Source organism: Papio anubis, chromosome 6, assembly GCF_008728515.1.
Source record: "Papio anubis isolate 15944 chromosome 6, Panubis1.0, whole genome shotgun sequence".
Taxonomy (NCBI): domain Eukaryota; kingdom Metazoa; phylum Chordata; class Mammalia; order Primates; family Cercopithecidae; genus Papio; species Papio anubis.
The window spans coordinates 161,416,241-161,443,956 of record NC_044981.1 but is presented as its reverse complement, the minus strand read 5'-3'; the positions used below and the strand labels follow the sequence as shown (position 1 = coordinate 161,443,956).

Genomic DNA, 27,716 nt, shown 5'->3' with positions numbered 1-27,716 from the left:
CTCACTGAATTTTCACAAACTAGAATAGTCAGATCATGGAACAGGACATTATCAGCACTCTAGAAGCTAACCTATGATAATTGCTAAATATGGAACTGTAGGGAGGGTGGCTGGCAATAAGACTTCTGGCCATTTCTCTGAACCTTTTTTTTTTTTTTTTTTTGAGCTGGAGTCTTACTCTGTCACTCAGGCTGGAGTGCAGTGGTGTGATCTCAGCTTACTGCAACCTCTGCCTCCTGGGTTCAAGTGATTCTCCTGCCTCAGCCTCCCAAGTAGTGGGGATTTCAGGCACCCACCATCATGCCCAGCTAAATTTTGTATTTTTAGTAGAGACAGCAATTCACCATGTTGGCCAGGTTGGTCTCGAACTCCTGACCTCAAGTGGTCTGCCTGCCTTGGCCTCCCAAAGCGCTGGGATTACAGGTGTGAGCCACCACGCCCAGTCAACAATTTCTATTCATTACAGAGGTGGATGTCTTAGTCCATTTTATGTTTCTGTAACAGAATAGCATAGACTAGGTGATTTAAAATGTACAGGAAATGTATTTGGCTCATATTTCTGGAGGCTAGGAAGTCCAAGAGCCCAGAACTGGCATCTGGTAAGGGTCTTTGAGGTGCGTCATCCCAAGGCAGAAGTGGTAGAAGGTGGAAGGGCAAGACAGTGTGCAAGCAAGAGACCAGAGACGCCCAAACTCTCTTTCATAACAAACCCACTCTCACAATAACGCTCCTTGCCCTCATGACCTAGTCTTCTCTTATTAGCCTCCACTTCCTCTCACTGTTGCCCTGGGGATTAAGTTTCCAACACACCGTCTTTAGGGGACACATTCAAACCATAGCAGGAGGTAAAGAAATAGTCGCTTGTGAACAACTTGGTTAAAACTCACATGGTAGCATTGAAAGTCCAGGGTCTTCCTTCCATCAGAACAATATGATATTGGAACGTGTCTACAGATTCCTAAAGGAGTTCTAGGACTTGGAACAATGTTTGCAGATGATGAGCAATTATTTAAGGAGGAAATTCTTTCCTAAATTGTAGGTTACAAGAAGAGCTCTCCTTCTGCAACCTAAACTTGACAAAACTTTAGCCCTGATAATTGAGTTGTAGCTTTGTATTACAATCCAATTGTGATTTGCAAGCCTTACGTGTTTCAGGGAATGAGTTGAGCCTACATGAACATAGTCTGCTTAAGGAGTTTGCAAACAGGAACATAAGTTGTGATAAAAAGTGGAAAATTAATTTTTAATAAATACTATTATGTCAGGGATAGCCTTTGGTTCTTTATCTAAGCATCACAACCAAGCTTTACCAGAATTGCTTAGGCAAGTGTAAATAGAAAAGCTGATATTTTGAAAACAAACATGAAGTGACTAATTCAAGGGCAAAAAATTGGCAAGTAATTGACCCTGGAACCAAAATCCTTTCTACCATACCACACATTTCTGTCAGAATACACCAGTGTTCCTCTTCACCTCAGGCTAAATGGGGAAAGGCCACATTAACAGACTCTTAAAACGGACTGGAAACTTACCAGCAACTGTTCTGATATCTCACTGAAAAAAATCAGTAGCTGACCACAAGAGTCAATTCTATTAAACTGATCATCATATACCCTCTCTCAAGTGATCAATTCTTGTCTCTATCTATACATAATAACTGAAGATTTGGGAAAAGTCTAAGACAGATTCTGCACAAGGCTTTGTCTATGCAAGGCTTTGTACTCTGCTATCAATATCCTACAAGTTGATCACGCCAAGGAGCTGTGGGCTCATACCTTTATAATTGATGTCACCCAGAAAGGTGATGTTCTCTTGTGGCATGAAACATTAACCTACTGGAAAGATGATTCTCCCAGGGTTATTTGGCAAAAGACAGAGTCACCGGAAGCATGTTCTCTTGGATAATGTGGTTTTGAATTTTTATTTTACCACCTGGAATGTCATTAAGGCTACACAGGAAAATGAAAATAAGTAACGATTCCTATTTATTTTTGTTGTGAAGCTCATATTACTCCCCATCGTCTGCAATATCCAAGGATAAGTCCATCAGAACGCATACATTAGTGGTTGAAATAACCGACAGAGAAGGCAGACATGCATATTAGGTAAGCCAAAGGTGACTGTGGTGCCATATTATCTGTGACATTGGCATCCCACAGTGGTTTTGCCAATAATGTTTTTCACGGCAGTAAAGCACTGTTTTGTTGAAGATGTCATCATAGATGATACTTTGATTGTTACCAATAACATATCGCTTTTAATAATTAAGCCTGAGAGATTTGTCAGAAACAAAAATTTGAACTGCATGTTTTGTTTCATCAGGCTGATTCATACGTTCTTATTTAGCAAAATCAAAATGCCATGGGGAAGCCCTTTGAAGCAGGTGATGGAAACAGAGCTTTCCTCTCAGTGTTAACTCACCCAGAACACACAGCAGCCTAAATGCAGCACAGGCAGGCAGCCCACTGTCTACAAAGAACAGCTGCTGCTGCGTCTCACGTTCTCCAGGGATGGCAGCTAATACCTCAGGTAGTCCTTCTCTTCTATTGTAATTTGGTAACTGAAAATCAATTCATCCACCAGGAAATGGAATTGATGGAACATTATCTTTTAGATACAAATGATCTTCTTGTTTTCATCCTTTAAAGAGAACCGCTGTCATCATTGTACATCCTTGCAGAGTGTGTTCAAAGTGAGACATAGTACCAGATAATCTAGGAAATTTGTCCTTGGATTATCATATGTTTAACAGAAAGTGCAGCAGTACAAAATAGTTCCACTTGCTTTGATTGCATGACACAGAGCTTGACAACTTTATTTTTCACGTATTCCTGTAAGAACCCTAGAATTTGGGCAGTTGAAAAGAAAAATAAATAAACTCTCCACCCTTTATCTCTTCCCCGGTGCCATGTAAATGTTCAAACAAACTGAAAAGTGAAAATAAATTATCTTCTTCCTTCACTATCAAAACTTAATCCCAGGAAAGATTTGTAGATTGATAGAGAGGTGCAAGTGACTGATAATTATATATTACATCTTCTGGATTTGCCTTCCTTTGGATAGGTGACATAACTATATATATATATATATTTAGGAGATATATACATATATACATGTATATACATATATATTAGGAGATGTATACATATACACGTATATATGTATACATCTCCTAATATATATATGTGTGTATATATATGTGTGTGTATATATATGTATATGTATCTCCTAAATAGTTTTGGGTAAAGCCTGTCCAGTTAAGGATGTATGTTAATAAGTGGGTGCCTGTTTTGCCCACTTAAACATAAAAGGTCCATTCACATTCCTAACATCTTGGTATTGGTCTGTACAGATGACTTCTCCAAATGCTCTCAACTTTTTGCATTGAATTAATCGTTCCTTTTTCACCTTGGGTTAACTCTAGGAAAATACAGATCATCTTCTATTGATTTATGTGCACTCAATCATATGTTGTCTTTCCTATGTCTTCAGGGACTGAGGGAGACTTGTAGATAATACAATCTAGAGACGGTCAGATTTTCAACTAATGCTATTTATGTTCTCTCTGGTATATAAAAATACTTCGCAGAGGCCGGGCGCGGTGGCTCACACCTGTAATCCCAGCACTTTGGGAGGCCGAGACGGGCGGATCACGAGGTCAGGAGATGGAGACCATCCTGGCTAACACGGTGAAACCGTCTCTATTAAAAAATACAAAAAACTAGCCGGGCGAGGTGGCGGCGCCTGTAGTCCCAGCTATTCCGGAGGCTGAGGCAGGAGAATGGCGTAAACCCGGGAGGCGGAGCTTGCAGTGAGCTGAGATCCGGCCACTGCACCTCAGCCCGGGCGACAGAGGGAGACTCTGTCTCAAAAAAAAAAAAAAAACTTGGCGGCAATTTTAATTCTACAAAATGTTAGTTCCTAGTGTGTCACGGATTTTGGTCACTTGGTAAAATAATCATATTGAATAATTATGTCAAATCAAAACACAGATATTTGGTTCTGGTCTTATTGTTTTAGTTGCTTCTGTCATTCCGAAATTAGTGATTAACATTGACTTACTAGTATCCATCTAACCAGCCTCAGATTTAAGCCATCTGAATTTACGCAATTGTAAGACAGCCTCTGTAAAAGAGAGTTGTTTCCTTTGCCATGTAATGGGGATGACATATTTTAATATTGGAGACAGAGAGAAAGGCGTCCACCTTCACCTTACTTCTGACTCTGTTTTACTCAAATGACTTTAGAAAGTCTTGCATCATTTTGAAATTGAAACAATAATTGGCCCCTTTGCACCTGTGACGCCTCTTTTTAAAATGCATTTTCCTCCTTCTTTGCATGACCAGATTTTTTCTTTGTCCCTCTGGTCTCAGCTAAAATATCATACTCTCCCCTAATATAGTCACCTTTCTTTTTATTTTTCTGTTTTAAAATTTCTTTGTGTCAACATATTTCTATCTGAACTTATCTTGTTGCATTTGTTTTGTTGTGGTCTTGTCTGTTTAGCCCCGTTAGAATGTGAACTCTATGAGAACAGGTTCCTGTCTGCTCAATGCTGTTTGCACAGGTGTAGGTAAGTGTGGGCACATAGTTGGTGCCCAATAAATATAGATGGAGGGATATGGGGCTTCTATTTACTTTATCTTCATAGATTTTTAAAAATTAATAGACTTTTTTTAGAGGATTTTTAGGTTTACAGAAAAATCTGGCGGCAAGTACAGTTTCCATATATTCTTTCTTCCCTGTCCTCACAGTCGCTGTTGTGAACATTTGCATTGATGTGGCACATGTTTGCAATTGGCGAACCAGTACTCCAGTTATTTTTAACTGAAGTCCACAGTTCACTTTAGAGTTGCCTCTTGGGTTGTAGGTTCTATAGGTTCTGCAAAATGCATAGTGTCAGCCTCCACCATGATAGTCTCTTACAGGTTAGTTTCACTGCCTTTCAGAGTCCCTGCACTTGGTCTAGTCGTCTCTCCTTCTCCCCATCCCTAGTACCCACTGATGTTTTCACTGTCTCCACAGTCTTACATTTTCCAGAAGGTCATACAGTTGGAATCATACAGTAGGTGCCTTTTCACAGGGCTTCTGTCACTTCGCAAAGTGCGTGTAAATGTCTTTTCTCTGACTTGATAACACTAAACAATTTCTTTTTATCACTGAATAATATTCCATTTATGGATAAACCACAGGTTGCTGAGCTCTTCACCTATGGAAGGGCATTGCAACTGTTTTTTATTAATAATTATTTAATCGTTATTTTGTTCATAATTTTGAAAAGTATGAACAAAGCTGCTATAAACAGTTTGTGCAGGTTTTTGAGTGGACATAATTTTTCATTTATGTAAATACCTAAGGGTGTGATTAGAACTCCTGACCTCAGGTGATCCACCTGTCTCAGCCTCCCAAAGTGCTGGTATTACAGGCATGAGCCACTGTGCCTGGCTTCCTATTGCTTTTTAAATTTGCAATTCTCTAATGATATATAATATTTTGCATGTTTTCATACTCTTATTAACCATCTGTGTATCTTCTATGGCAAAGTATCTGTTCAAATTATTGGTCTGCTTTTTAATTGTTTGTTTTTTGTTATTGTTTTTACTGTTTGGTTTTCAGAGTTATTTATATATTTTGGATACAATGCCTCTATTATTTATGTGTTTTCCTAATATTCTCTCACAGTCTGTGGCTTATCATTTTACTCCCTTAACAGTGACTTTTAAAGAACAGAAGGGTTTTTTTATTTTAATGAAGTCGAAGTTAGTGCTGTTTCTTTCACAGATTGTGCTTTTGGTGTTGTATTTAAAAACTCACTGCCAAACAAAATGTCATTTAGGCTTTTTTCCTATTTTATCTTCTAGGAGTTTTTAGTTTTACATTTTGTCTAGATTTATTTACTTCGCATGCGGATGTTCACTTGTTTTAGTACCATTTGTTGAAGGACTAGTGTTTCGCCACTGAATTCTCACTGCTCCTTCATCAAAGATCAGTTGATTACATGGATATTTATGTGGAAATATTTCCAGGCTCTCTGTTCTGTTCTCTGTTTATCTCTGTCCTTTTCTTTGTTAAAACTACTTTGTCTTGATTACTGAGGCTTTATGCTAAGACTTAAAGTTGGGTAGTATCTATTCTCTCACTTTATTTTTCTCTTTTAATATTTGTTGGTTATTCTGTGTCTGTTGTCTCTCCATGTGAACTGCAGAGTCTATGTGTAAATATTCACAAAGTGATGAATATTTTTATTGGGATTCCAAAGAATGAATCTTAGGTTGGGCAGAATTAATAATTTAAAAATATTGAGTTTTCCCAATCACAAACATGGAATATTTTTCCATTATTTGGGGAATCTTTGATTTTTAAATTTTTCCCCACATAGATCTTGTTCACAATTTGTTAAATTTACACAAAAATTTAACCAATGTTTTTAGCGTTTCATGTTTAATGTTGATGGTTAAGAATTTATCAATTGTATTAATCTATCCAAATAATCAACTTTTAGTTTTGCTGATTTTCTCCATTATTTTCATCTTTATTGATTTCTGCTCCAATTTTGGTTATTCCTTTCTTATCCATACATTGAATTTAATTTGCTCTTCTTTCTCTAGTTTCCTCAGATGGAGGCTGCTGTGGTTTGAACGTGTCCTCCCAAAAAGCATGTGTTGAAAACAATCTGCATTGCAATGGTGTTGGAGGGGGGGTGGCCCTAATTGGGGTGTGTAGGGTTAACTTGGGTTATGATGGGTCTGAGACTGAAAGCTCAATCTCTCATCCTCTGCCTCTTGCCTTTGCTCAATCTCTGGCTTTCTGCCACGGAGCAACATAGCAAAAAGGGCCTTGTCAGATGCTGGCACCTTGAAATTAGACTTCCCAGCCTTCAGAGCTGTTAGAAATAAATTCCTTTTCTCTATAAGTTACCCAGTCTCTGATACCTTGTTACAGAAGCACACAATAAATGGAGACAGAAAGCTGGTACTGAGAGTAGTGTTATTGCCATAACAAATACCTGACAATGAGGAAGCAGCTTTGGAACTGGGTCATGAGTCAAGCCTGAAATGGTTTTGAAGTGAATGCTAGAAAAAAAAACCTGTTTTTCCATGATCTGAGCATTAAGGGTATTTGAAGGCTCAGAAGAAGGGAACAGTTGTAGGGAAAGTTGGAAACTTCTTAGATATTACTTAGGTTGCTATGATCAGAATCTGCATTGAAATATGGATGGTAAAGGCAATTCTGATAATGTCTCAGTCAGAAATGAGGAGCAAGGTATTGGAAACTGGACTAAAGGTCATTCTTGCTATATAGTGGCAAAGAACTTAGCTGAATTATGTCCATGCTTTAGGGCTCTATGGAAGGCAGAATTTGAAAGCAATGAACTAGGATATCTGGTGGAAGAAATATCTAAGCAGCAAGCATTTCAGGTGTTGTGTGGCTTCTTTTAATGAAATGAAGCAAAACCCAAGAGATAAAAGATAATGTAAAGATGAAATTTATAATTAAAAGAGAAGCAGAACAGAAAGATTATGAAAACTCTCAGCCTGGCCATGTAAAAGTATAAAATGGTGTGTTTAGAAGAGAATACTGAGGGTATAGCCAAGAGACCATTTACTAGAGATTTGTGTGGGAAAAAGGAAACCAGATTATATTCGTCAAGACACTGGAAGAATGATCCTGAATGCATTTCAGAGATTTTCCAGGCAAACTAGAACCTTAAGGCAAGGTTTCCAGAAAAGTGCCACTGGACTCCAACGTTTGCTTTCCTGCACCACCCCCAAATGTCTGCTTCCTGTATTCCGATGTGGTGCTCCTTGGGTCTGTCAGCTGTGGATCAAACCAGCCCAAGTGTGCCTTAGGCCAACCCTCAAGAAGGTACAAACTGAAGCTTGGCAGCATCCAGTTAATGCTAATTCTGCAGGTTCACAGAATGCAGAGTCTGTGGCGGCACGACTTCTTGCACTTAGATTTCAAAGGATGCTGCAGACTGCCCTGGGGCCCAGCAACGTGTCAGGCGGCAGATCGACTCCAGAGAGTCCCAATCGGGGTAATGCTTAGTGAAGCTATGGGAACAGGACCACTTGCAAATTGCAGAGCTGCAGAACCACTAGCATGTAACTTCAACCTGAGAGAGCTGCAGCATGAGAGTCTAACCCAGGAGAGCTGATGTATGGGCTGAACCCAGCAAATCCATATGGAAGGGCTGCCTGAGGCCTTTGGGATCCATTATTGTCCCACTATGCCTAGAAGGCAGAACATGGAGTCAAGGAAGATAACTTTGGAGGTTTAAGATTGAATGTTGTTTTCCCTATTGGATTTCAGGCTTACTTGGGCCTGTTACTCCTTTCTTTTTCCTGTTTCCTCCTTTTGGAATAGTGATATTTATCCTATGCCTATCCCACCATTGTATTGTGGAAGCACATAACTGGATTTATTCTCACAGGTTCACAGCTGGAGGAGAATTTGCCTCAAAATAAATTGTACTGTGAGTCTCGCCAATATCTGACTTAGATGAGACTTTGGACTTTTGAGGTGGTGTTGGAACAAGTTAACACTTTGGGCCTTTTGAAATGGAATGAATGTATTCTGCAAGTGAGAATATAATTTAGGGGGCCCAGGCGTGGGATGCTATGATTTAAATGAGTCCCCCAAAACGCACATGTCGCAAACTTAATCCTCAATGCAATACTGTTGGGAGGTGGGGCCTAATGGGAGATATTTATGCCACGAGGCTCCACCCTCACAAATGGATTAATGCTGATTATAACAGGGCTTGCAACTTTCAGTTGTATCTTCTGCTTTCTTATTCTCCCTCTCCCTCTTGCCTTCTGTCATGGGATGATGCTGTAAGAAAGCCCTCACCAGATGCCTGCACCTTGATATTAAACTTTTCCACCCTCAAAACTGATAAATTAGTTTCTTTTTAAAAAATAAATTATGTAGTCTATGGTATTCTGTTAAAGCAGTACAAAATAGACTACAATAGAAGCTTAGACAACTTAGTTTATTTTTTTCTCTTCTCTTCTAATGTATGCAGCCAGTGCTATAAGTTTCCCTCTAAGTGCTGCTTTGGCTGTATCCCCACAAATTTGATAAGTTGTATTTTCATTTTCACTTAGTTTAAAACACTTTTACATTATTTTTGAGACATCTTTAACCTATGGATTTTTTTCAGAAGTGTACTGTTTAATAACCAAATAATTTAGATTGTTCAGCTATCACTCTGTTATTGATTCCTGCTTTAATTCCATTGTGCTCTGAGAGCCTACTTTGTATGATGTCTATTCTTTTAAATATGTTAACTTGTGTTTCCTGGCCCAGAATGTGATCTCTACTGGTGAATGCTCCCATCAGAGGAATGTGCTTTCTATAACTGTTAGGTGAAGTGATTAGTCAGACCCTGATGACTGACTGTGCTTTCAGTTCAGTTACATCCTTACAACATTTTTGTTTGTTGGATATGTTCATTACTGATAGAAGGGTGTTAAAGCTTCCAACTATAATAGTAGTATCTGTTTCTTCTATCATTTCTCTCTGTTTTTGCCTCATGCATTTCTATACTGTTTTAGGGCACATACACATTAGGGTTTTTATGTCTTCTTGGAAAATTGACCCCTTTACCATTATGTGATGCCTCTCTTTATCTCTGATAACTTCCCTTGCTCTGAACTGTTCTATCCGAAGTCAATACAGCTGCTCTCACTTTCTTTTGATTTGTATTAGCATGGTACATGTCTCTTCATCCTTTTACTTTCAGTCAATCTGTGTCTTTGTAAAGTGAGTTTCTTGTTGACAATATGTACTTGGGTCTTATTATTTGTATCCACTCTGAAAGTTTCTATGTTGTAACTGGTGTACTTAAACCATGCATATTAAAAAATTATTGACATATTTGGATTAATATCCTCCATATTTGCAAGAGTCTATTCATTGTCTTTTTTCTTTTTTTTAAATTTTACTTCCAGTGATTTCATGCCTTCTCTAGTTTTAGTTGAGCACTTCCTACGATTCTATTTTCTCTATTCTGTTGGCATATCAATTTGTTAAAACTTTTTTTTTTTTTAAAGTGGTTGTTCTAGAGTTTTCTTTCTTATTTATTTATTTCGAGACAGAGTCTCATTCTGTCTCCCACGCTGGAGTCCAGTGCTGCGATCTCGGCTCACTGCAACCTCTGCCTCCCAGGTTCAAGCGATTCTCCTGCCTCAGCCTCTCGAGTAGTGAGGACTACAGGTGTGTGCCACCACACTCAGCTAATTTTTTGTATTTTTAGTAGAGACAGGGTTTCACCATGTTTGTCAGGCTGGTCTCGAACTCCTGACCTCAAATGATCCACCAGCCTTGGCCTCCCGAAGTGCTGGGGTTACAGGCATGAGCCACTGTGCCTGGCCCTCTAGAGTTTTCAATATACATTTATAATTAATCCAAGTCCACTTTTAATAACACTATGGTGCTTCATGTTTAGTGCAAGTACCCTATAACAGAGTATTTTCAGTTTCTCCCTCCCGTCTCTTATAACATTGCTGTCATTAATTTCACTTACCCATAAGCTATAATCATCGAATACATTGTTGTGATAATGATTTTGAACAAACTATTCTCTGTTCAATCAGTAAGAATAAGAAAAATGAAATGTCTCATTTTACCTTCATTTGTTTATTCCTTCTAAAATGTTCTTCCTTTCTTTATATAGATCTGAGCTTCTGACCTATATCATTTCCTTCTCTCTATGAAGCTATTTTAACATTTCTTGCAGGGTAGTTCTACTGGTGATATACTGCCTCATTTTTTTTCTTTTTCAGAGTCTTTCTTTCTCTTTCACTTATATGTTGTAATTTCACTGGATACAGAATTCTAGGCTGATGCTTTAATTTTTTTCTTTCAACTCACTTCAAATATTTCCCTCAATCTCTTTTTCTTGAATGGTTTCTGTAGAGAAGTTCTATGTAATTCTGATTTTTGTTCCTCCATAAGTATGGTGGGTTTTTTTTCTGTCCTGTTTCAAGATTTTATCTTTATAAAAAGTTTCTGTAGTTTGACTATAACGTGACTAGGTATAGATTTTGGGTATTCATCCTATTTGGTGTTCTGTGAGCACCCTGGATCTGTTGCTTGGTGTCTATCATCAACTTTCCAAAATGCTTCACCACTATTTCTTCAAATATTTATTATTTTCCTTTCATTCTTCCGCTTCTTGTATTCCTGTTATGTGTATTTTATGCCTTCTATAAATTGCCCACAGTTTTGGGGTATTCTGTTCCATATTTTTCATTCTTTTATTTTTGCATTTCAGTTTGCGAAGTTTCTATTGACATATCTTCAGGGTCACTGATTCTTTTCTTGGCCATGTCCAGTCTACTGACGTGGCCATCAAAGGCATTCCTCACGTGTTTTACAGTGTTTTTGATTTCTAACATTTCCTTTTGATTCTTTTCGTTTATATTATCCATATGTTTGTGCATGTTGTTAACTTTTCCATTAGAGTTGATAGCATATTAATCACAGTTATTTTGAATTTCTGGTCTGATCATTCCAAAATCTCTGCCATATCTGAGCCGGCTCTGATTCTTGGCTTGCATTTTTTGACTTTTTTTTTGCCTTTTGGATGCCCTGTGACTTTTTTTGTTGCAAGACAGGAATGATGCACTGGGTAAAAGGAATTAAAGGAGATAGGCTTTGAGTGTGAGATTTAGGTTTTTGTGGCTAGGAGTCAGGCTATGTTTACTGTTTGCTGTAACTGTGGTATGAGAAGTTAAACGTTTCCTCTATAGTCTCTGTTTTTGCCTCTCTGATTTTCACTGAGTGTCCTTAGAGACTATGAAATAGGGTCTAAGTCAAACACTTCTTTAACTACAATTGTTTATTACTATGCTATTGATGCAGAGGAGTCCTATTGATTTGGAGGTGAGCTGTTGGGAGAAGGTAAGCTCTTGGGAGAAGGGAAGCTGTTGGGAGAAGGGAAGCTGCTGGGAGAAGGGAAGCGTCTATACTCCTAAGATTAAGTTCTAGTCTTTTAAAAATGTGACATATGTAAGGTGTACAACATGACGTTTTGGCCTACATATACACAGTGATATGATGCCTACAAGTAAGCAAATTATCATACCCCTCACCTTTCATAATTACCTTGTTTCAGTCTTTTAATGAGCCTGATTGGGTGTTTCCTTTCCCTCAGACTGGTTAGGTTTTAGAAGAAACCCCAGTGGGTTAGGCGATAGCCCACTAATTGTCCTTGAGGGCAAGTCTCCAAGGAGAACAGAGAGCTCTGGGCTTATTTCAAAATAGTTCCTTTTCTTCTGCTCCAGCAGGAACTCCCAGAGACTTTTTCTCAGATCTGCTCCCAGAAAACCTGGGAGGCTTCCGGAAGTCAAACTCAGGAAAATATGCCCAACTCACCCCCAACCCACCCCCAAAACTGGGATTTTTAACTTTCAAGCTACTTCACATGGAGCCTTCAGCAATTTACTGATTACCATTTAAGGCATCCCTACTTTAAACTTTGAAGTGGGTTCAGCTGTGGGCTTCTGCGCAGGTGAGCTGTGATTGTCTGTGTCCACCTGTCTGCCTCTCCAGTTTTTCAGGAAGCAGTTTGCCCTGTGACCTCCATTCTCTCACGGATCTGAGAAGAGTTGTTGATTTTCAGTTTGTTCAGCTTTGTTTTTGTTGTAAGGATGGGAGTGATGACTTCCAAATCCTATAACATATCAGACTGGAAACCACTTTGCATGGATTTTTTTATGGGAATTACTTAAGCACTCCATGTAATTGCTTTCTTTGTACTTCATTGCTGTGGATGCAGCAGTAGGATCAAGGTGAGTAATGACGTGTCCTCTATGTATGGAGCTAAGGCCATACCACACATTCTCCTTTGACATGTGTAATTCGTGCTGACAATCATACAGACCTTGAAACATTGTTAATTTTAAATATTTCTAAATTATGAATAAAACTTAGATCATATTTATACATGTGTTTCTAAACAAGCTATATTCATACATATTCATATTCCCTCATATTGTATATTGATTTTCATATATATTTTATATGTTTTTGCATTTTGTTCATATATATTTAATTCGTATATATTTCAGTATTTATCACCTTCTATAAGGGGAAAAGGAATTATGACAGCTATAAGTTAGTAAACCTATAAAATATACCTGTTGAAGTAAACAAGTCTAAAGCCATGTTCCATTCCATCCCAACATCTCTGTGAGTCAATGGCAGTTTCACAGAGTTGGCCTATCTTGATGGGTAAGAGCACATACTTTGGATTCAGATACACATGAGAGCAAGTTTCACATCTAACACTTGTTAGCCACAGTTCATTGTTTATTCAATAGCCATGTTAATAGCACCTAACATGCCTGATTCATTATTAGGTGAGCAAATGCATATGGGTGGCCAGAAGCCTAAGGCACTCATGTTATTATCATTGATAACATCGTCAGTGACATTACAGTCATTGCCCTTTGTATTATTTTTACTGCTCCTTATATGTTCTGTCACTTTCTGCTCAGCTTTAAAGAAATTAAAAGCACAATTGAGCATATAATCTGGGTATGCTATCCAGAAGCTACTGGCATCAACTCTCCTGTTGCCTGCTAACTTTAAGATGAATATCTCCATCCCCGAACTTTCTTCCAAACTCTGGAGTAAGAGTCTCATCTCTCAATTCTTCTTCTCCATCTGGGAAAGCAGGGAGATCAAACTGATAGCCCATCCTTCCCCAGACATCATTTTTTGCTAAATCAAATGAGCAAAGATTGAAACATATAATGAAAGTTGATAAAGGTATACTGTGTTAGTACTTTTATATACTGCTCAAGAGAGTTCATGTTTATTCATGAAACCATTTGGTTATATGTATCAAAATCATTTTGGTATTCTTAATATTTATACCAATATTTCTACTGCTGGGAATCTAGCCTAGGAAAACATTCAGAAATGTGGACAAATATTAACGTAAGATTGCGTTAATTATGCCTCCATTTATAACTGGGAAAATTAGGAAGAATGTGAAGGTCTGATTATTGAGTAATGGTTATATATATATATAGACACACATATATACACACACACTATGGGGGATGCCAGCTATTCAGTATCAAGTGAAAAATTAGAAACCACAATCCATCTACAATAATCTGTGAAAGTAAACATGTATGTATGCAGGCACACACAACATACTCACAGGAGAAAATTGAAGAATCCTAAATTAGTCACTATGTTATGGCTGGAAATTGAGATATTGTAAATTGTCATTTTTCCCCTTGATACACATCTCCAATTCTACATTTTATAATTCTGATAAAAATAAATACTAAAATACTATAGAAAAAAGAGTAGGCTCAGAGTTTGGAAATGTTGGGTTTTATAAAGTCTATCTTCTTTATTATTAATTTTGTTCAAACTTGAACTGCTGTAGATTCATGTGGTGTACTCTGATTTGTCTGTGGTAGATTTTTAGGGTTGTTACTTGAATACTTAATGTATTAAATGTTATTTAATGTGGTAACTGATTCAATAATACAGGCAGAATAGTACACATCACAGCTCACTTTATTCTAGAGACGGAAGTGAAAAATGGTCTGAGAAAATGAATGGTATCAGAAGATGGTGCAGGCTAGGCTCCTAGAATGGCCACGCCTGGTCCTCCAGCCGCTTGCTCTTTGGGGCTCTGAGGCCATATTTCTAGAGTGCGTGGAGACGCCATTTCCCCTCATTCTGCGGAGGTGCCTACAGCATTTCCTACAGCTGCTTTTATAAAGGCCGGAGGGAACAGAGCCGGATGCTTTGGCAGTAAGCAGGATGGGGGAAGAGATCGCTGCTGCATGAGCCCCATGTCCGAGGGCTCATGGACAGACAGAAAAGCAAACTAGAGAAGCCAGACCTGCCTTTCATTTGTATTGTTCTCATTGCGAGGCCACATTCCCCCAGCAAGTTAGACATAATGTTATTTTTCTTTTACCCACAAGGGAAGGAGGCTCAGAGAACTTGTGTAGCCTTGTTAACTTTATGTGGCTGGGAGTTGGCAAGGCTGGGATGTGGACCCCAGATGTGTAGCTGACAGCTCAGGTTCTTGTCGTTGTTCCCTGCTGCGCTGTTGGGGTAACTTAGGGCTATTGTCCCTTACTCATACCACTCTCAGGGGAGTGACCCTATGCAGGCACTCGGGAGATGGGGGCGGGGCGATTCCAGGAGATTCAGATGGTCTGTGTGATGGTTAATACTGAATGTCAACTTGACTGGGTGAAGGATACAAAGTATTGATCCTGTGGGTGTCTGTCAGCGTGTTGCCAAAGGAGACTAACATTTGAGTCAGTGGGCTGGGAAAGGCAGACACACCCTTAATCTGTGTGGGCACCATCTAATCAGCTGCCAGCTCGGCTAGGATATAAGCAGGCAGAAAAATGTTAAAAGAAGACTGGCCTACACGTCCCGCCTACATCTTTCTCCCCGGCTGGAGGCTTCCTGCCCTCGAACTTCGGACTCCAGGTTCTTCAGTTTTGGGACTCAGACTGGCTCTCCTTGCTCCTCAGCCTGCAGACGGCCTATTGTGGGACTTTGCGATGGTGTGAGTTAATACTTAATAAATTCCCCTTTATATACATATATATGTAACACATATATACTCACATATATGCAATACATATATACTCACATATATGCAATACATATATACACACACATGTATATCTAAATGTATATGTATGCATATATGTATATATGTATATACACACATACATACATGCACATATACATATATGTATAAATACATACACATATATATGTATAAATATATAGATATTTATATCTGTAGAAATACATATTGATATATGTGTATACACACATTTATATGTGTGTACATATATACATTACATACATATAGTATATTTATATATGCACACATACATATATGCATATATGTATATATGTGTGTATATATATTCCATTAGTTCTGTCCCTCTAGAGAACCCTAATACAGTCTGGAAGGGAGAGAATTAGTAAGGCCTGTGGATCAGTCCTCTTTCTCCAGTACCACAAGACCTCAGCTTCTTGCAGTTGCGATATTCTGATAACTGGTCACCTCCCTTCTCTGTAATAAACTGTATGCATTGCTGTTGGAATACAGCACTAAGTGTGTATGGACCTTGCATTAACAACACTGGTGGCTGAGGGAGTAAGATCCTAATCCTGCCTGGCATTCAAATCTCTTCAAATTTGGCCTCAAACAACAGTTACAATTCTTAGTCACACATATTCTCCTGCATGTACCCTCAGAAATGGTCCAATGACATGGACATCACCTTCTTCTTCCCAGACTTACCTGTTCTCTCACCTCCAGGGACTCACTCAAGGTCTTCCCTCTTCCTGGAACACAGTCTCCACATCTCTCAAGAATTAGCGATGTTGTCTCCACCCAGCTGGGAGAAATTGCTTCCACCTCTTGTACTCTCAAGATATTTAAATGATGTAACTTCCAGGGCTCAGTCACTTTCTCTATTATGGGACGGTGGGAGCAGAGGGCAACATGACAAAGCCCAGTGGCTTCGGAGTCCACAGTGAACATACAGGCTCCATCACTTTCCTTGTGTGACCTTAAACACAACATTTGAACTTCTCTCAGACACAGATCCCTCGCTCCCCAAATGGAGACATTAATATCAATCTGACCGAGTTGTTCTTGCGATTAAAAGTGAAATTTTCTTATACCTGGTTATGGCAGATGCTCAACAAATTTAAGGTAAACGAAATAATAGCGACAACATTGAGCAACTGCACCGTTCTTAAATGCTTTCTGGATCCACGCTCATCTTAGCTTTATAACTGACGTTTGAGAGGAGCTCAGCTGCCATTTCCGGTACCATAGAGATGAGGAAACTGGGGCCAGAGAGACTAAATCAGCAGAAAGGACAGCTTAGCACACACACTCTCTCATGGTCTGAATGGAGAACCAGACCAGTGCCAGGCCGTACCTTCCCACAACCCTGTCAGCCCGGAGCCATCTTGACCCAGAAGGACCTCAGAAGGGAGAAAATAGGGGTTAGACTTTTTTAGCCCTAGTATACACATTAAGCAGAAAATGTGAGGCCTTAAAGGAAGAAAACTGAGCCTGGCATGTTCTGGAATATGAAGACAGCATTTTGGTGCTCTTCTGCAGCTAAAACAATGCATATCAGAGTGCAGACAGGTGTAGAAACAGTCCCAGCCCGTCCTGGACTGTTTGCAAGAAAACAAATGCCATACAACATGGTAAAACTACACCTTTCTCACAGTGTCCATTCCAGAAATGTGCAGCAGTGTTTACTGCTTAATTATTCTGTCAGGAGAGGGTAGCCTTGTGACTAAATCCTGGCCCTTTTTACTAAATGTTTCTCTCAAACTCCTCAGCTGGGAAGAGAGCTCAATGCATCCACCATGTCCATCATACATTTGACACAGCACTGCTTGGCTGGTCTGCCCTGGCCAACTGGGTCTCCTCCGTGATTTTGTGTCCCTGCTAATGATGAGGGGTGTGCAGTCCTAGTCTTGCTGGCTTAGCCCCGGGGGATATTTAGCAATCCATCTTATCCCTTTCTCATGCAGAGGACATCTCACTGATGTAACTTATTTTTATGACATTAATTTTAGAATGTATTTTTTTCTGTTCTAATATAAATATTCATTGGCCAATAATTCAGGAAAAATAAACAATAAACCAGGATACATGCACAAAAGAAAAAAGCGAGCCCACTAAATATATTATTGGAAATATCTATACAAAAACTAGAAATGAGGATGATTTGACCTCTAGCTATTTATGAGCTCTTAAAACATTATTTTCCAGGGGAGGCCTATGTCTGCCTTCTGTTTTACGCAGGGAATAGTGGTGTTGCATCTGTGAAACCTTTAGCGTGGGTTCTCTCAGCTTGCCCTGTTGGATGGTATCACAACATTAAAATATCTGTGCCTTCCATGAAAAGAGCTCAAATGTATTCCTTTCTCCCCTTCACACAGCCGTGAATGCAGCTCAGGAAGCAGTGGGACTTGCAGGCTCATCCCTCTGTAATTATTCCGCTGGCTTCCAGAGCGTCCTGAGGTTTGCAGGCTCTTTACAGAGAGGCTGCTTCCATTTCTCATGCAGTGTGATCCAGCAGCACACCCCAACAAAGGCTGTGAAGGCAGCTCAGGGCTCGCAGCATCTCCAGCGCTCCGCCACAGTCCCGCCTGCCTGCGACGGTAAAACTGCTGAAGGAAGCGCTAATTAATTTCTCCTGCTTATCCTGCACTCTCCTTGCAGGCTATCGGGTCTCAGAATCGACTTCCTGGACTTGTATTCGTTCACCATCCAAATTAGCTTAATGCACGACAGAAATCTCATCTTGACCTAGAGGTAGCAGCGAGTCTCTAGGGAGAAATCAAATACTGAGTCAATTTTTTTAAAAAAGTAAAATAAAATTAGACCTACCGCATCAAATTTATTTCCAGCACCCTTGAGATGGGAAGGAGAGGAGGGGAGGCAGTGACTCTTGGTTCCTGAGAGAAGCTGTGTGCACACACTTGGAAAAGCAGCTCCCGAACGCATTCCTGGATTTTAACTAAATCACGTTAGTGTCAAAATGCAACGTGTGCATTTATTGACAGCATAGGGACAAAGAAAACAAATCGTAAAGCAACAATTTTAGATAATTACCTCAAATTTATCGCCAGTTCTGTCTCCTAGTTTCCCCTCCGTCTCATGCCTATATTGTTTAAATTTATCAGGTGGTTAGTTCAAATAAAGCACCAAGGTATCTTCAACATACCACCTGTGTTCAGGATATATTTCCCTGAGTTCCTGCCAGACTTTGGCACGTCTGCTGCTGGAAATGAAACAGAATGCAGGGAGAGGGCTAATTGACAGGTCTGTGGATGCCGAAGGTAAGCTGCGACCTGAAATGAGAACTCTTCTCTTAATGAGACACAGCAGAAGCTCGTGTGTGGCCGCGCACGCTCGTGCCTCGCCGCGGCCAGCAGATGGCAGCAGAGCCTTGGAAGCCGGCGGGCACCAGGCTCTGTTGAAAATGCCCTCGTTCATTTCCATTCATCTTCACTTGCCAGAGTCTTTATAAGTGCTTTCTGTAGAACTGACCCTGAAATTGCATCATTTAATCTATAATCATATATTGTCAACATTTCTCCCTTTTACCGCTTATCAATGACATTAAGTCAGAGGAAACAGGGACCAGTGATAGCTTTAGAAAACTCTGCAAAAAGGAGATATTCCTAACAGGCAGACACACTGCCAGGGACGGCCAGCTTGACCGAAATAAGGAAATGCATTTGAACAGAAACAGGGGAGCACATAAAAAAAAATCACGCACACTTTGTATTTCTTTCTTCCTTTGCTTTCCTTTAGCACACTTTACTTTGTGCTCAAAATCGATTTTTGATTTAAGGTGTAGTTGCTTAAACAACCAGTTGAATATTTCCCCATATTTAATGAGATTATTTTTTATGTAATGTATTAAAATACTCTTTCTCCAGGATATGTAATCAGAAATTGATGTCTAGGACGGAATTTCACATGGTAAAGACTAGGCCCTGTAATACCCCAATTACTTTCAGCAATATCTTAGTGGTCTGATGATTGCAAAGTAGAGGCGTTTCTGGGAATTGAAAAGATTCGGTAGAAGTGATGGCTGTCTGCATACATAGATTTAATTCTTTAGAGCTACGCTGATGAAACAAAGAAGAAAATACATTCTTTTTCTTCTCAGACCTCTCTAAATTCCTCGGAGAGTAAAAGAATGCTTCGCTTATTAGAAAGATTGTCATGATCTCCCAAGACTCTAGATGGTACTATGGATTCGTCCTATAGTTTCTATACTAACATTTGTTAAGATTCTTCTTTTTATCCACTTTTTAGGGTGTATGGGATACTTGCGTCAGAAAATATACAGAAAAGAGCAGATATAAAGAATAAAAGGCAATGCAAGTTAAATCATGAGAAATTGACAGTGTCTGAAGATGATGAGACAGACGTGTGTTTAATTTTAGATCCCATAGTTAGATTGACTTTCAACTGAGTGTAACAGTCAAAAATGTTCTACAAGTATTTAGTAGCATCACACTGCCACATTAACGTATTATGCTGAACTGAAAGGAGGTTTTCCTCAAACTCATCAGCAAATAGAAGGAGGCATCATTTGTCAGGAAGCAAGTGCCAGACTCTTCTCTCTGTATTTTGTGTGTGAGCGTGTGGTGTAGGCATGTGAGAGTTTGTGTGTGGTATTGTGAGCGTGTGGTGTTATACGTAAGTGTGTGTAGGCACATGTGTGTATGATGTTCTGCGTAAATGTGTGTTGCAGCTATATGTGTGTGTTTGAGTGTATGTGGTGTAGGCATGTGTGAATATGAGGTGTTGTATGTGTGTGGTATAGGTATATGTGTGTGGTGAGTGTGCGAGTGTGTGTGATGTGGTGAGTGTGTGTATAGTGTGTGTGGTGTAGGTATGAATGAGTGTGTGAGCATGTGGTATGCGTGTGTAGTGTAGGCATGTGTGGTTATGTGTGAGTGTATAGTGTAGGTATATGTGTGTGATGTTATATGTGAGTGTGTGGTATAGGCATGTGTGAGTGTGTGGTGTTTTGTGTGAGGTGTGGTGTTTGTGTAAGTGTGTAGTGTAAGTATGTGTGTGTGATGTTATGTGTGAGTGTGTGGTCTGTGTGTGAATGTATGTGATGTTGTGTGAGTGTTGGTGTAGGCATGTGTGAGTGTGTGTGATGTTATGTGTGAGTGTGTGGTGTAGGCATGTGTGTGAATGTATGTGATGTGTGTGTGTGTGTGGTGTAGGCATGTGTGAGTGTGTGGTGTTTTGTGTGAGTGTGTGGCAGAGGTACGTATCTGCATTTGCATTTTAATCTTCTTTTAATGAAGAAGCAGCTCTGTGTTTCCCAATGCCCAAACCCCAGTGCACACATATGTGCCCGCACATGCCTGGACCCTGTTTCCTCAGACATACCTGCCGTGTGCACTATTTTAAGATCACTCTGTTGCCTTCCAGGATAACAAAGTGGAGACATCGTGCCTCCTGTTGTACAGTGACGTGAGGAAAAGGAAACCAGGTACAGAGCTGAACTGGCAGTAAGGATGACTATTTACAGAAAATATCCTGTGATTATTTATAGAGCTATTCAGTCAGAAAAAGGTTATGTCCCATACCTTACATGGCAATGACCCTTGGGAAGGGGCGCCCCTCTTTAGCTCTGTTCCGGGCATGCTGAATGGTGGCCCTTGCCTTCACCTTTGCAAGGCATTTAGAGCAGGGGTCTTTGGAATGCGCCCCAAATTCCTTTTCAGGCTCTTTATTCTGCTATTGCCCGCCCACCTCCCTTCCAGGCACCCTCAAGCACGAACAAACTTTACCTTTCCGTTCATGGACTATTTTTCGTCTTCTTTCCAAAACGCACACGCAGGCTCATGCACACACAGCTGTCGTTGCGTGTTCACTGGGTACCAGATCCCATCCGTAAACACTGCACTACGTGACCTCAGTTTCACCACACATCGCTCTTCCTCAGACGACATCATCCCCACGTTACCAATAACAACACTGGTTAAGCAACTCACCCCAGGGCTCTCAGCCAGGAATAATGGAAATTAAAACCTATTCCCATCTCATTCTAAATCCTTTGTTGTTAGCAGCTGTGTTAACAGGTCTTGTCATAGTGTAGAAATATCTGTCCTATTAAAAATGTACATTAAGGCCTGGCACAGTGGCTCACGCCTGTAATCCCAACACTTTGGGAGGCCGAGATGAGCGGATCACGAGGTCAGGAGATCGAGACCATCCTGGCTAACACGGTGAAACCCCGTCTCTACTAAACACACACACACACACACACACACACACACACACACACACATATATAGTAGGGCATGGTGTGGGCACCTGTAGTCCCAGCTACTCGGGAGGCTGAGGCAGGAGAATGACCTGAACCTGGGAGGTGGAGCTTGCAGTGAGCCGAGATCGCGCCGCTCACTCCAGCCTGGGCGACAGAGCGAGACTCTGTCTCAAAAAAAAAAAAAAAAAAAAAAAAAAAAATGTACATTAAGAAAATCCTAATAAACTGCAACCTCTTCCTGGGTCCTTCATCTACTGCCATCTAGTACTGCCTCATCCTCGTCATTAATTCATTAGCAAAACCTTCTGCAGCCCCTGCTTGGTGTGGTCACAGTTTTCTGTGAGCTCACAGCCAAGGGAAGGCAGCCACGTAAAGCCACTGATACAACCGAGAGCGCCAATTGTGTGTCTGTGTACTTAGCAGGCCTCCAGCACATATGGCTAAGCTGTTGTGTTCTGTCCGTCTAGAGAATCGTCATGGATGGTCATGCACCGTGCAGCTTCTTTGAAAATTAAGGTCTCCATCACTGTGAGTGGGTCACAGCTATTGTCTCTAAAGTTATGAACCTTTGAGTTTGATGTTTGGAATGTCCCATATCAGGATGTTCCATGTCAGATTACACAGCTGCAACAGATATATAGAATATACGTGTTTGTTGATTTTTCTCCATGTTCCAAAATGAAGAGAAAATATTTTTCTTTCCCTCATGATATTCCGCAAAAGGAACATGCAGATAAAAATAGCACAATATGCCCTTGGATACAAAGCCCTTCGGGAAAGGTAGGTGGGGCAGCCTCAAAAAAGTAAACATCCCGCAGTTGTAATGGGGTGAGAGGTTGCCACTGAAAGTTGAACATGCACCTGTTCTCCACGAGTGACTTTTTCCCTTTGGAAACCCAGACTTTTTCCACGGAGCAATGCTTATCCCAGCCTGGACAACGTATTTACTGTTAGCAGATTGCTTTACATTAACTTATATATCCAGATATCAAGAAATCTATTTTCCTTGAGGGTAATTACTTTTACTATCAACAGAATTTAATTATGAAACATACATACAAAACAAGGAATATTCCAGCAGTTTGGGACGCTGAGGAGGGAAGATTTCTTGGGCTCAGTAGTTTTAGACTAGCCTGGATGACATGGTGAGACCTGATCTCTACCAAAAAACACAAAAATTAACCAGGCGTGGTAGCACATACCTGGAGTCCTAACTTCTTGGGAGGCTGAGGCAGGAGGATCGCTGGAGCCTGGGAGGTCAAGGCTGCAGTGAGCCGAAATTGTGCCACTGCACTCCGGCCTGGGCGACAGAGTGAGACACTGTCACAAAAAGAAAAAAAAAAAAAAATGGAAGAAAGGAAAAAAAACAGCAAAAAATACCCCGTAACAATAGAATTGTACATATTGTGACTGTGGACGAAGTCCTCCTTCATCTCCCCACCTACTCAATGCACATCTTCCCAATCACGTTTTTTGACCTTTTTCACTGAGGAAAATAGCTTTTGGAATTTGATGTTGATGCTACTTACACATTTCCTTTATACTTTTATTTAAAAATACATTTATCATTAAGCATTGTATGATATAATCTTGCATATTTTATGTACTACATAACTGATGTAAACTTAATTTTTTTTCCATCAATGTTTGTGAGACGAATCCATGTTGATGTATGGAGGTGTGATTCCTATATTTTCATTTTGGACAGTATTATATTTCTTTTCTTTTCTTTTCTTTTCTTTTTTTTTTGAGATGGAGCCTGGCTCTGTTGCCCAGACTGGAGTGCAGTGGCCCGGTCTCAGCTCACTGCAACCTCCGCCTCCCGGATTCACCCTATTCTCCTGCCTCGGCCTCCCAAGTAGCTGGGACTACAGGCGCCCGCCACCACGCCCGGCTAATTTTTTTGTATTTTTAGTAGAGACGGGGTTTCACCGTGTTAGCCAGGATGGTCTGGATCTCCTGACCTCGTGATTCACCCGTCTCGGCCTACCAAAGTGCTGGGATTACAGGCGCGAGCCACCAGCCCAGCGACAGTACTATATTTCTTGAAGATACTACTGTCTATGTAAACATTCTTTTATTAGTAGATATATTTGTCATTTCCATGGGAAAAATACAATTAGAGAACATTCATTGGCCATGTCCACTTGTGAACTTGTAAAATATTTTTTTCTTCAGTATTAATATTAGGAAACGTATTTACTGAGCTGTAGGGTATTTGCATTTTCAACTTAATATTACTAACTTAATATTCAATGTAATGGTGTGAAATGGTATGATTATTAACGGTGCAAATAACAAATAACTGTTCACATTACTCTACATACTTGGTAACATTTAACATTTTCATTTGTGCAAATGTTATGTGTGAGCAATAAATCATATATTTTAAAAGGAACACTTTTTGTTGCTTTTGAAGTTAGATTCTTTTTCATAGTTTACCTTATATGTGGGTTGGTTTGCTGTGAACTGCTAGTCTAAATCTTCCATTCATTTTTCTATTAGATTTATCTTTTCTTACCTTTGATACTGTTGTTTATGATGTACAATCTAGTTTGCTTTGTTGGTTATATGCATTGTAAATATCCTCTCCAAAAATACATGTTATCTTTTCAGTTTCTTATGGTGTGTCTAGATATGAAACTAATTTTTATATTGGTGAAACTGAATTAATCAGTATCTATTTTGTCATTAAAAAATTATTCCCAAGATTACAAAGATACTCTATAATTTCTTTCAATATTTTAATGTTAAGTATTTAATCTATGCAGAAATAATTTTCATATTATTAGAGTGTTATATACAAATTAAATTTTTACAAATATAATTTTATATTATATATGAGTGTTATATACAAATCCAGTTAAATTTTTTCTGCTACATAGCCAGTTGTAATGGTATCATTATTGACTGCTGTATAATTTGCACACCATTCTGTAATTTCACTTCTATATGCCTAAATTTTCCATATATATGAATATTCTTAGCTGTCTTTTGTTTTTGATTGTGTTTTGCCATCCTTGGCACTCAGACTTCAATCTTAGATACTACAACTTTATAGAACCTTCTTGTCTGGTAGGAAAAATCCTCTTATATTTTTCTTTTTCAGAATGTTTTTGCGTGTTCTTAACTATTGTTCTATGTAAATTTCAGATTCAGCTTCATAAGATCTAGAATATGTTTGTAGTTGCTTGCAAGTTTTCTACATAGAAATAGTACAATATAGAAACAAGACAGTCCCTATAATATTTTTTTTCTTGCTTTTGTGTGCTACTTGGGACCTTGATACAATGTTGATTAAAATGACGTGTTAGCATACACTGTTGTCCTTTCACTGGTCTTAGAGGAATTATTTTAGATTTTTTATAGTCATACATCTTCTGTGCTGGAGTCATTTCTATTGTTGTTTGTATTTTTGTAGTAACCTTTTCCAAAGTTAAGGGAGATGTCCTTAACCCTGGCTTTCCAGAGTAATAAATTATGAGCTAATGTTGAATTCTGTCCAATACTATCAATTTCACTAATGGATTTTTTAATTTGAAATAAACATTAAAATTCTGAAATGAATCTAATTTGAGCATATGTTTATTTTATATATTTATACATTAAATTGTATAATACTGTTTTTAGGAGTTTGTATTTATGACAATGAATCTGATTACTTAATTTGCTAAAATTAAGTAATCTACTAAAAATTTGCTATCTCTTACTGTCCAAGTTTGGCTTAGTATTATGGTTTTTTCCATACTCACAAACTGGAAAATATTTCCTCACTTTTAATTCTCTGGAAGAACTTATGTACATTAGAACTAATTTGTCTTGAATATTTTGTTAATTCCGTTGAATAGTAAGGATTTTGTGTTTCATGTGTGAGAATAAATTAAATCATTAATTGAATTTGGTTAAGGAATATAGGACTATTCAGATTTCTGTATCCTTTTGAGTCCCTTTGGAAAGTTATATTACTATATACAAGTGTTCCTTTCACTTACATTTTCAAATTTATTGATGTGAAATTGTTCATAATATCCTTTATTATCATTTTAATATCTATAACACCTGTTGGGTTGATATCTGTTTAATTCTTAATTGTTTTTTCTCTCCCCTTCTCTCTCTCTCTCAAAAATTCTAATTATTAAAGGATTAATTTGTATATTTTAGGAACAAATTAGTTCAAATTATGATTTTATCTTTATTGATCATTTATAATCAACTTTTTTATTGCTTTCTGCTTTTGGTGTTATATACTTATTTTTACTTTATGTAAATTTATTATATTATTTCCTATCCTGACTTCTTAAACAAATCAAATTCCAACGATAAATGCAGCTAAACAATAATTTGAGGCAAATTTATCACTTTGAATATGTATGTGTGTGTATGTTTACTGATTTTTTGTTTTGTTTTGTTTTGAGAAGGAGTCTTGTTCTGTCCCCAGGCTGGAGTGCAGTGGCGTCATCTTGGCTCACTGCAACCTCTGCCTCCTGGGATCAAGCAATTCTCTTGCCTCAGCCTCCCTAGTAGCTGGGACTACAGGTGCATGCCACCAGGCCCAGCTAATTTTTTGTATTTTTAGTAGAGACAGGGTTTCACCAGGTTGGCCAGGATGGTCTCGATCTCTTGACCTGGTGATCCACCCGCCTCGGCCTCCCAAAGTCCTGGGATTACAGGCATGAGCCACCGCTCCTGGCCATGGTTACTGATTTTAACCTAAGATGTATCTTTGGTATGTGTTATAAAAATAAGTTATTAATTTCTAGATATTGATTTTTTCCTCCAGTTAACTTTTCAGATTTTGATCTAATTTAATCACAGACTGGCTAAGTTTTGTTTTTACAGTATCACAGACACTTAATTTTCAGTATTATTTCTTTGAAATCACTCTTGGCTCACAGATTTTATATGGTTAATTTTCTAAAATTTGCTTTTAAAAGATATGATTTGTGCCTGTGGGTCACACTTGGTCTCTTGGCAGCCCCACCATACCCACCCACAAGGCCAACTCTTGCAGTCCTAATCATCAGGCACCCATAGACCTAGCCTCTAGGCTGGCTCTTCTAAATATAGGCTGCAGGCTGCCCAATGTCAGGCTTCCCTTGAAGCCCATGACTCTGGGTTGAGACCTGTGAACTCAGCCTCTAAGCCTATCCTGGGACCAGCCACGATTCTGCAGCATCAGGTTCCAGGGTGGCCCTGTAAAGTCAGTCTTTGGGTGAGCCCCAGCACTGGGCTAGCCCCCACAGCCTCAGAATTCAGGCCTTCCCCAGCACCAGGCTGGCCAACGTGACTCTAGACATTAGGCTGGCACCCAAAGGCCTAGCCTCCAGGCTAGTCTCTGCAGATAGAGTATCGATGCCCCCCCTCAGTGCCAAGCCAACTCCTGAGGCCCCAGGCTTCAGGCCTGCTCGAGTGGCACCCTTGGCCTCAAAAAGCAGGTGAACACCCATAGACACAGGCTTCAAGGCTCCCAAGGGCCAGGAAGGTCCCCACAGCCCAAACTACATGTTGGCCCCTGCAGCCTCACAGACCCAGGTTCCAGGCCTGCTCCAGCAGACCGGGTTAAAAAGCTGTCTAGAACTGGAAAGTCCACCAAGGGCGCAGGTTCCAAAATCATGCCTGTGTTCCCAGGTCCCAGGCGGGCCCCTGAAGCCTCAGGACCCAGGCCAGGCCTCCCAGTCCTCACTTCAGTGCCAACACCAATGGACCCAGTCTCCAGACTTCAGGCCAGCCCTAATGGACCCAGACACCAGGTTAGTGCCTGTGGTCTTAGGTACCAGACCAGCCCTCATGGACCCGGGTTCCGTGTCAGCCCTTGCTGGTGACTGACCCCAAATTCAAGGCAGTCCTCATTGCTCCAAG

The 27,716-nt window shown here is 39.6% G+C and overlaps 1 long non-coding RNA gene across 1 annotated transcript; it reads right to left on the bottom strand.

Annotated features, from left to right (window-relative positions):
- Positions 1-364: 364 nt before the first annotated feature.
- On the bottom strand, positions 365-20,408 carry LOC110743194. Its single transcript, XR_002521843.2, has 3 exons — positions 18,665-20,408; positions 16,319-18,378; positions 365-2,842 (listed from the first exon to the last, which is right to left on the bottom strand). It is a non-coding gene; the product is annotated as an uncharacterized LOC110743194 (long non-coding RNA).
- Between the last annotated feature and the right edge of the window lie 7,308 nt (positions 20,409-27,716).